The 8,266-nt window shown below is 25.7% G+C and overlaps 1 long non-coding RNA gene across 1 annotated transcript; it reads right to left on the reverse strand.

The window, feature by feature from the left end:
• Positions 1 to 1,285: 1,285 nt before the first annotated feature.
• On the reverse strand, positions 1,286 to 6,335 carry LOC111619440. The gene is made up of 3 exons (XR_002755753.1): positions 6,168 to 6,335; positions 2,981 to 3,264; positions 1,286 to 1,512 (listed from the first exon to the last, which is right to left on the reverse strand). It is a non-coding gene; the product is annotated as an uncharacterized LOC111619440 (long non-coding RNA).
• Positions 6,336 to 8,266: the final 1,931 nt, after the last annotated feature.

An 8,266-nucleotide genomic window follows, 5' to 3' on the forward strand; every position in this document is an offset into this window, starting at 1 on the left:
TCATTGAACTTGTTATAAACCGCGTATCTGTTAGAGAATTTTTACTTTTTTTTTTTAACTTAAACAATCTTATCTAATATCTAAAGCAATTTATTTTGTTAATATTCTGTGTTAAAAGCAATCGATATATAGCGCAATATGAGATGTCACTTTGACGCACCGTTAGTAATTAGCCTTGTGCAAATGATGGGATTTTCCTGTTACAAATCAGATTTATTATTTATCATTTTTCGTGTAAAGAATATAAAATATCGATTATATTTAAATGATAATTATAAAATGTTTATGTCTACTTCTAAATGCTTAGTTATTAAATACTTGAGTTGTAATTCTAATATTTTTCTTTCATGTTTAAATTACTCGATTTATTTTTCAACGTATTATTTATTTAGATTATTTTTTTTTTAATAAAATTTCTTTAGAAAATTTGAAAAAAATATTTTACCAAACATATAAAATTATCTAGATCTGCTTTAAAAATGATCATTTTGGCTGCTTTTATAATAGCTCCTATCGTAAAATCAATAAATCGATGTTACATAAAGAGGAAAGAGGTTCGATCTTAATAACAAAAAAAAAAAAAAATTTAAGAAGAATAATAATAGAAAAGTTGCCAAGCTATTATAGTCAACAAACAACTGATCATAAAAGAAATAATAATAATAATAATAATATATTTATATGTAAAACTTTTATGTCAACGAGATAAATATTTTCATCGCATCTTACTAAAAAATAATAATTTGATAATTAAAGTAATAAGTCTATAAAGTAAAAACATAAGAAACGAATAGGATATATGTGAAATTATATGCATCAAGAATAAACAAGTTTCGAAATCCTTTTACAAATATTTGTAATTGTGATTTCCTATGTTTTCTCTAAGTTCCTTAGGAAATTGTCTGACTGGTTGCTAATTAAATTCGCCATGACGATTTCTCCAATCTATCGATTGAAAGTGACGCCTCTCGAACGTTTCATTGTAGAAAGTATTTAATATAAAAAAATTTAAATGATGAATTACTATATATTTGACAGTTATAACTTATTAGGAAATAAACAATGCAATAATATTAAACTTTCTCAATATTAATCTTATCTCGGTATATAATATAACACTCTTTTACACATAAGTATATTACATTATTTTTTAAACTTTTTATTATTTTAATTAGCTACAAATTTTCTGAAATGCTATAGCTTATATAGAAAAGTAAAGTGAAGACTTTTATGTTAAATTTAAATAGAATATGAGAATAAATGACCCTATTCCGTCATCCATCAATTTTTGCAGTTTAAATTTTTTTTTATTTGTTTTTACAGAAAACTTTGAGAATAGACAATCAGACTAACGGATACATAAAATGAATATAAAATTTTATCTTTCTATATCTTTCACTTTTTAGGCTCCAATAAAACTAGACGATTGTATGAGGTAACACTTAAATAGGTGTGTAATTCGATGAGAAATTACACACTAAAGTTATTCCTAACTTGAACTCTTGGTCAGACCTGGTCAACGAAAGGAAATATGAAAAAAGCTATTATTTATTAATAAAAAAATTAAAGATTTTTCTTGTATAAATTGTAAACCTTAAAACTTATTAATTTATTAATTTTATGAATTACTAAACCGAAAAAACATTGAAAGATTTTATTCCTTTGTAAGATGATCAAACGTTTTAATTCATAAAAGTGTAAAATAATATTGATAATAATAAAGTTTTATTAAAATATTCATAGTTAATAAGCAGATAATTCACTTAAAAGAATAATGCCAACTTTCTAAATATTTTAAATCTACGTCTGTTTTCTATTTTTTGTCTTATAATAACGTTTTAACTTATTATTATTACTTCTTTTTTTTTGTACGTTCCTTGCTGAATATTTTGCGGTTATACTTCTTTAATTATGATACAGATTAATTAGCTTTGACATCTTCTCCACTCACCGAAAATAAATTTTATCAGTAATATAATCAAGATAGGAAAAAATATTTGTATATAATTTGGCTGATTAGACATGAAAGCTCTGATGCGATTAACATATTTTATCAGAAAAATAAATGAGCATCATCTCTGTTAAGTCTTTTACTGTATCAAAATAAGATTAAAATCTAAGATGGGATCTTGTATAAGGCGTGGCTGACAATGTAGGAGAAAATAACAACTTTGAAACATCAGAATATCAAAAAATTGTTTTGATAAAATGTCATTTTATATATATATGTTTTTTTCTCTTGAAAAAATAAATCTATCTTCCAGCTATTTTCTGACTGGTATATGTTTTTCTAGTGAGAAATTGAAAAATATCCATTGACTCGCGTTACAGAACGTTATTAAAAAAATTAATTACTGTAAAAAAAATGTTTCAATATTAATTAATTGTTGTTATTATTACTAAACACTTCTGTACCGAGTTAGATATAAAGTATTATCTCATTAAAAAAAAAGAAAGAGAGAGAGAGAGAGAGAGAGATGGATGATACTCGAGCTGAAGATGATGAAATACGCTTTCAGAAAATAGGCTATCTTATTAACAAAAGAGAAGATGGTTTAGAAAAATTATTTAAAATTTAAAATAAAAAAAATGACTGTAATTTTAAAATATTATTTAAGAGGTAGGTGAAAAATATTAAATAATAACAAAATACTTTATTTGGCATCCTACAGGAATATATCAGATTGCATTGGTGAATAAAGCAGAAATCTATATAAATCCAGATTGAATTAGTAAGATTTCAATTATTAATTCGATTTTACGCTTAATACTTTTAGAAAACTTCATCCTAATAAACCTATAGTATTATTGTTATTGTATGAATGTATGTAGTCTTGTGGGCTTTAATTTCAGAAAACAGTTAATTAATTTTACAATTCTTACACTTTAATAATTGTAATGACGAAATCTATGGATAAAAATCTTAAAAATAAATCATACATCTGTAATTATTATTAATTTTATAATTCATTATTTTTACCATTTTGTGGCAAAGTAGAGGATTGTTAGATCCTATACAGTCCAAGTATCAAAAATAGCTTTTATGTATTCGATATAGATTTCTGTAGAAGCTTTTTTTTAGACAGATATCCTGATTATGAAAACAGTAAATAACGTTAGTATCTCACACCACAAACTAGTTATGTTCTTTTCTTTTTCTTCTTTTTCTTTTAGAACCTTCCATTGATTAATGTGGAGTGGGTTAAAGTGCAGCAGCCTGTATTGACAATAATAACATTGATCGGAAGATTTAAAGATGTCTGTCTGAAATATAAATTTTATCATTCTTAAAAAAATTAATTTTGACAGGAATTCCAACATATATTTCAAATTTAAAACTCTCCAGGGATAAATTTTCATGCAGACAATCAAAATTGAAAAAAGAAAAAAAAATTTGGATTTTTTTAAATTTAATTGTCTTAAAAATCAAGTGATAAAACTTTAAAGTGATTGTTTTACTTTTATTTTTATATTATTTAAATAAATAATCTTATAAAATTTAATAATATACATTTTTATATCAAGAAAGTTTAACATTTGTTTAACGATTAATTACTTAATAAATATTGGTGATGTAATAAATAATGTAACGATAATGATGTAGTTTATGAAAATATATATCAAATTGCAACATTAATTTAATAATTTATACAATAATTAAATAATCAACCTTTATCGACAATATATTTGCGATTTTACGACTTTCATTCGTGGTATATCATACTAAAAAATGTTATTTCGTGATCTTCTTAGCAAGATCTTCTGACCATTGATCAAAGATNTCATTCATGTCCTGCTGAGGAATTAGCTCGTAAAGATGATTTAACTTTGTTGTTCAGTGCTATAACTGGTTGGTGTCCGAGTCATAATACTGTATGGAGAAAAAGTGCTGCAGAAGTTTTGATGACATTGTCTCGTCATGGTCTCACCCAACCGGTTGTGAGCTACATACACAATAAAGAATGTGTTTCATTATGTGTGGAGAATATGCAGAGAGTTCAAGAATTATCTCCTTTAGAAATTGTGGAAATGTTTGTTACAGTCTTTTGTTTTTTGAAAGATTCAAGTGAAGTTTCACAATCTCTATTGGATGATTTTCGTTCTTGCCAAGGATATATTTTTCTTTCAGAATTTCTTTTGAGAATGGAGCAAGATACATCACAAGAGGCTTGTGAAGCATTGAGAAATAATTTATACAATAATTAAATAATCAACCTTTATCGACAATATATTTGCGATTTTACGACTTTCATTCGTGGTATATCATACTAAAAAATGTTATTTCGTGATCTTCTTAGCAAGATCTTCTGACCATTGATCAAAGATTACTGTCTTTTCCTCTAGGGATTAAACTACCCATTGGAGGAAAAAAAAACTCCTAAAGAAAATATGAAATCCAAAAAGATAATCAATGAAGAATTGTTGAAGAAACAAAGGCAAATTTATAAAATTCTTCGTAAAAATGCTGCTTTTGTATATTGTAATTATATCGATTATAACTTAATTATTCATCCATATAGAGGAAAAGATTTAGTATCAGTAGAGTTGGAAATTATGTGGTTACATGTAATGTATCTATCTTTCTTCAGAAGCATGATTGATAGAATATAGGAGAAAATGTCAGATGCAATAGGAACGAATATGATCGATTAGTAAAGACAGGTACTATCTTTGTGAAGTATAGACATCTATTTGCAGAAAAATGCCTCGATATATTGATACATCACTTAATACAAAATGATTTTATATTAGCATCGGGGGTCATTTTTCTTCATTTCCGAGTATGGCGATATCTCATTCAAGTACTCCATAGAATTTCACTTGTTCGATATCTCAAAAAATTCTATACTAAAATAGAAAATTTTATTTTTAACAAGTCATTATTCCTGATAAATTGAGAATTTCTGGCAGCAGATTTTGCATAGTAAAGAATTTATATCTGTACGAGATAATATATGTAATATAGTAATTCTGTGAAAAACGTATCAGTTTTATGTATCATTCCTAAAGTATTCTACAGAAAATATGCTTTTTTTTTGAAACGTCCATTGTATCTTTTGATACATGTAACATTTTAAGATGAATGGTACAACCAATCCAACACCAATTCATCTTAACCATTCATAACCATTCAATGTATTGAGAGAATTCAATTTATTGAATGATTCTACGATTCAACTAACAATATTGGACATTTTGCTTTATGTCATTACATTTTTTATAACTAAAACATGTGTAAATATGTAAAAAAACGTATTATTTAAAATTTAATTAATTTTTTTTCTAAAGTATGTTTGTTTTTCTTTATAAATTTTATTTAGTACAAACAAAGATAACTTAAACTTTTAGGAAATTTCAAAGTTTTTATGTTACATAAACAATGTTGAGAAAAACAAGAATTTATAACGAGAAAAATTTTCTGGAAAAATAAATATATATATACCTGATGTATTTCTTAAAAACAATAGAAAATAAGATTTAAATAACAAAAAATAAAATAAAATATTAAGAGAGAAAACCTCATCTGAATGAATAAAAATAACAAAAAATATATAATAAATAATATTTAATAAAGTGTGTCCCAAAAGTATATATATATATATATAGACTATATAATCAACATTTTACTGCTTTTCAAAATTTTTATGAATTTAAGAGAAATGTAAATGATTTCATTTGCATATGCAAAATTACTTTATATTGATTTTTGATTATTTCAAAATTAAGGAACATTATATTAATAATTTAACAACAAAAATATATTTTTGGCTGTCCCAAACGTATAGATAATAAAACAGAATTGCAAAATTTGAAGCGTAAGAAACTTATAATTATAAAAATAAATGGTATCACATAACACTTTTACTTTTTTGTCAAGTAGTAATTTAAACACTGAATCAAAACTTTCCAAAATTCCACATAATTTAGTGTGAANTCTCTTCTTGTAAAGTTGTAATTATTTTAATTATTTTTATTTCCAAACTGATTTTAACCAGTTCTATAGTAAGGTAACATTCCAATAGACAATATGCAAAGCTTTTTTTTCAGTTTACAGCAGTATTTATTACACAAAATTTAAGTAAAGCTTAACATGCCGATCTTGCCCCGGTCTCCCCTATATATATATCAACAACGATAAAAGTGAAACTTGTTGAGGCATTACTTACTTTCTTAACAATATAAAGCATCACCACGTGAAGTAAAATCTTCCAAATAGAAAGAGTGAATAACTTTACTTTAATCAAACATCACCGCATTTATATTGAAATTCGATACTGATTTGATATTTATGAGAAGTTCTAAATCGTCTTCACTATTGTTTACTCCCAATAAATAAACCAATAATGAATCTCGATAATCGATTTACGGATATTCAATTGAATAAAGAGAAAGGTCAATAACCGAAATTTTAATGAAGATAATTTTAAAATATTGTTATTGATCCTTGCTATATATGTATATGTATATATATATATTTATATATATATATAGACTATATAATCAACATTTTACTGCTTTTCAAAATTTTTATGAATTTAAGAGAAATGTAAATGATTTCATTTGCATATGCAAAATTACTTTATATTGATTTTTGATTATTTCAAAATTAAGGAACATTATATTAATAATTTAACAACAAAAATATATTTTTGGCTGTCCCAAACGTATAGATAATAAAACAGAATTGCAAAATTTGAAGCGTAAGAAACTTATAATTATAAAAATAAATGGTATCACATAACACTTTTACTTTTTTGTCAAGTAGTAATTTAAACACTGAATCAAAACTTTCCAAAATTCCACATAATTTAGTGTGAAAGACATTGCAGAAATATGGAAATTAAAAGCAGAAGGATGTAGCGTCAAGGAAATTGCTGTTTTAATGAACACATCTACTCCTGGAATTTATAAAATTTTGGAAAAATCATCATCAATACTTTCTAAACATTAATCTGAATGACCCAAAATCATATGTCAAAGGGATGATGATTGAATTGTCCGTCTTGAATCCCAACAGGATAAATCAGTTCGTAAAATTTGATGTGAAAATGGACTAAAAAATATCAAAAAGCACTGTTAATCGAAGAATTTCATCAGCTCCACGTACGAAATTTGATGCCTTGATGAAAAAACCATCACCAATAAAACGACACAAATTGGCAAAAATGCAATGGGCTAAAGATCACATGCTGTTTAATCACCAATGGATCTCAGTCCTTTTCAGTGATAAAAAGAAATTTAATTTGTATGGCCTAATTACTGGCATGATATTAGGAAAGAAGGGTGCAGGCAACACGGTAGTGGTTCTGTTATGGTGTGGTTCTGCTTTAGATTTAATGGTTTATCAAATTTAGTGATTTTGACTGATAAACAAACATTTAAAAGTTATCATGAAGTCCCGAAAAATAATTTTATTACCTATTAGAGAAAAAAATTGGAGATCTGATTGGATTTTCCAACAGGACATTCCAGTATTCATTGTTTATGCTAAAAAACTCTGTGACTCGAAGATCATAATATTAAAGTTATGAAGTGGCCGGCAAGAAGCCCGGACATTAATCCTATAGAGAACTTGTGAGACATTCTTGCTCGAAAAATTTATGCTAATAATAAGTATTTTACGACGGTTTCAGAGCTTAAACAAGAAATCATAGAGTGCCGGTTTTAAATAGATCCAGAAATCTTACAAAATTTAATTAAATCAGTGTCTAATCGCATTTTTTGAAGCCATTAAGCATAATGGAAGTTCCATTTCATATTAAAACAATTTTCATCAATTTATGTTATGAACTATTGCTCAAAATTTCTTTTGAAACATCACGAAATACGTATTTTGTGTTTAACACTTTATGTAACTGTTAAACATTGTAAAATCAATTACATACAATAACATTTTATCGTGCTATAAATAAAAACACATAAATTATCTATATTTTTAGGATACGCTGTAGATTTAAGAAAACGGAAGAAAATAAATTAATTTTAAAAGTTTCTTCTAAAAATAAAATAAAAATATTGCACTTCATTCTTAAAAGAACATACGGTATTCAGTATTGTTAACAGAATAGCCTATATATAGGGGAGACCGGGGCAACTTCGGCATGCGGGGCAAGTTTGTCAAGCGCTTTTTTTTAAAAACAAATTAAAAGGAGACTTTGGTTATAGGTTAGGCAGTTGAGTTTTATTGGTGGCTTGTTGAGTGTAGTGTTTTTATTGTTCTCCAACAAGCGTAGTTGAATTATCAAGCAAATTTTCATTTTCGTTC

This window comes from Centruroides sculpturatus, unplaced genomic scaffold (genome assembly GCF_000671375.1).
Source record: "Centruroides sculpturatus isolate CEXI.00-Female unplaced genomic scaffold, Cexi_2.0 scaffold107, whole genome shotgun sequence".
Lineage (NCBI taxonomy): Eukaryota > Metazoa > Arthropoda > Arachnida > Scorpiones > Buthidae > Centruroides > Centruroides sculpturatus.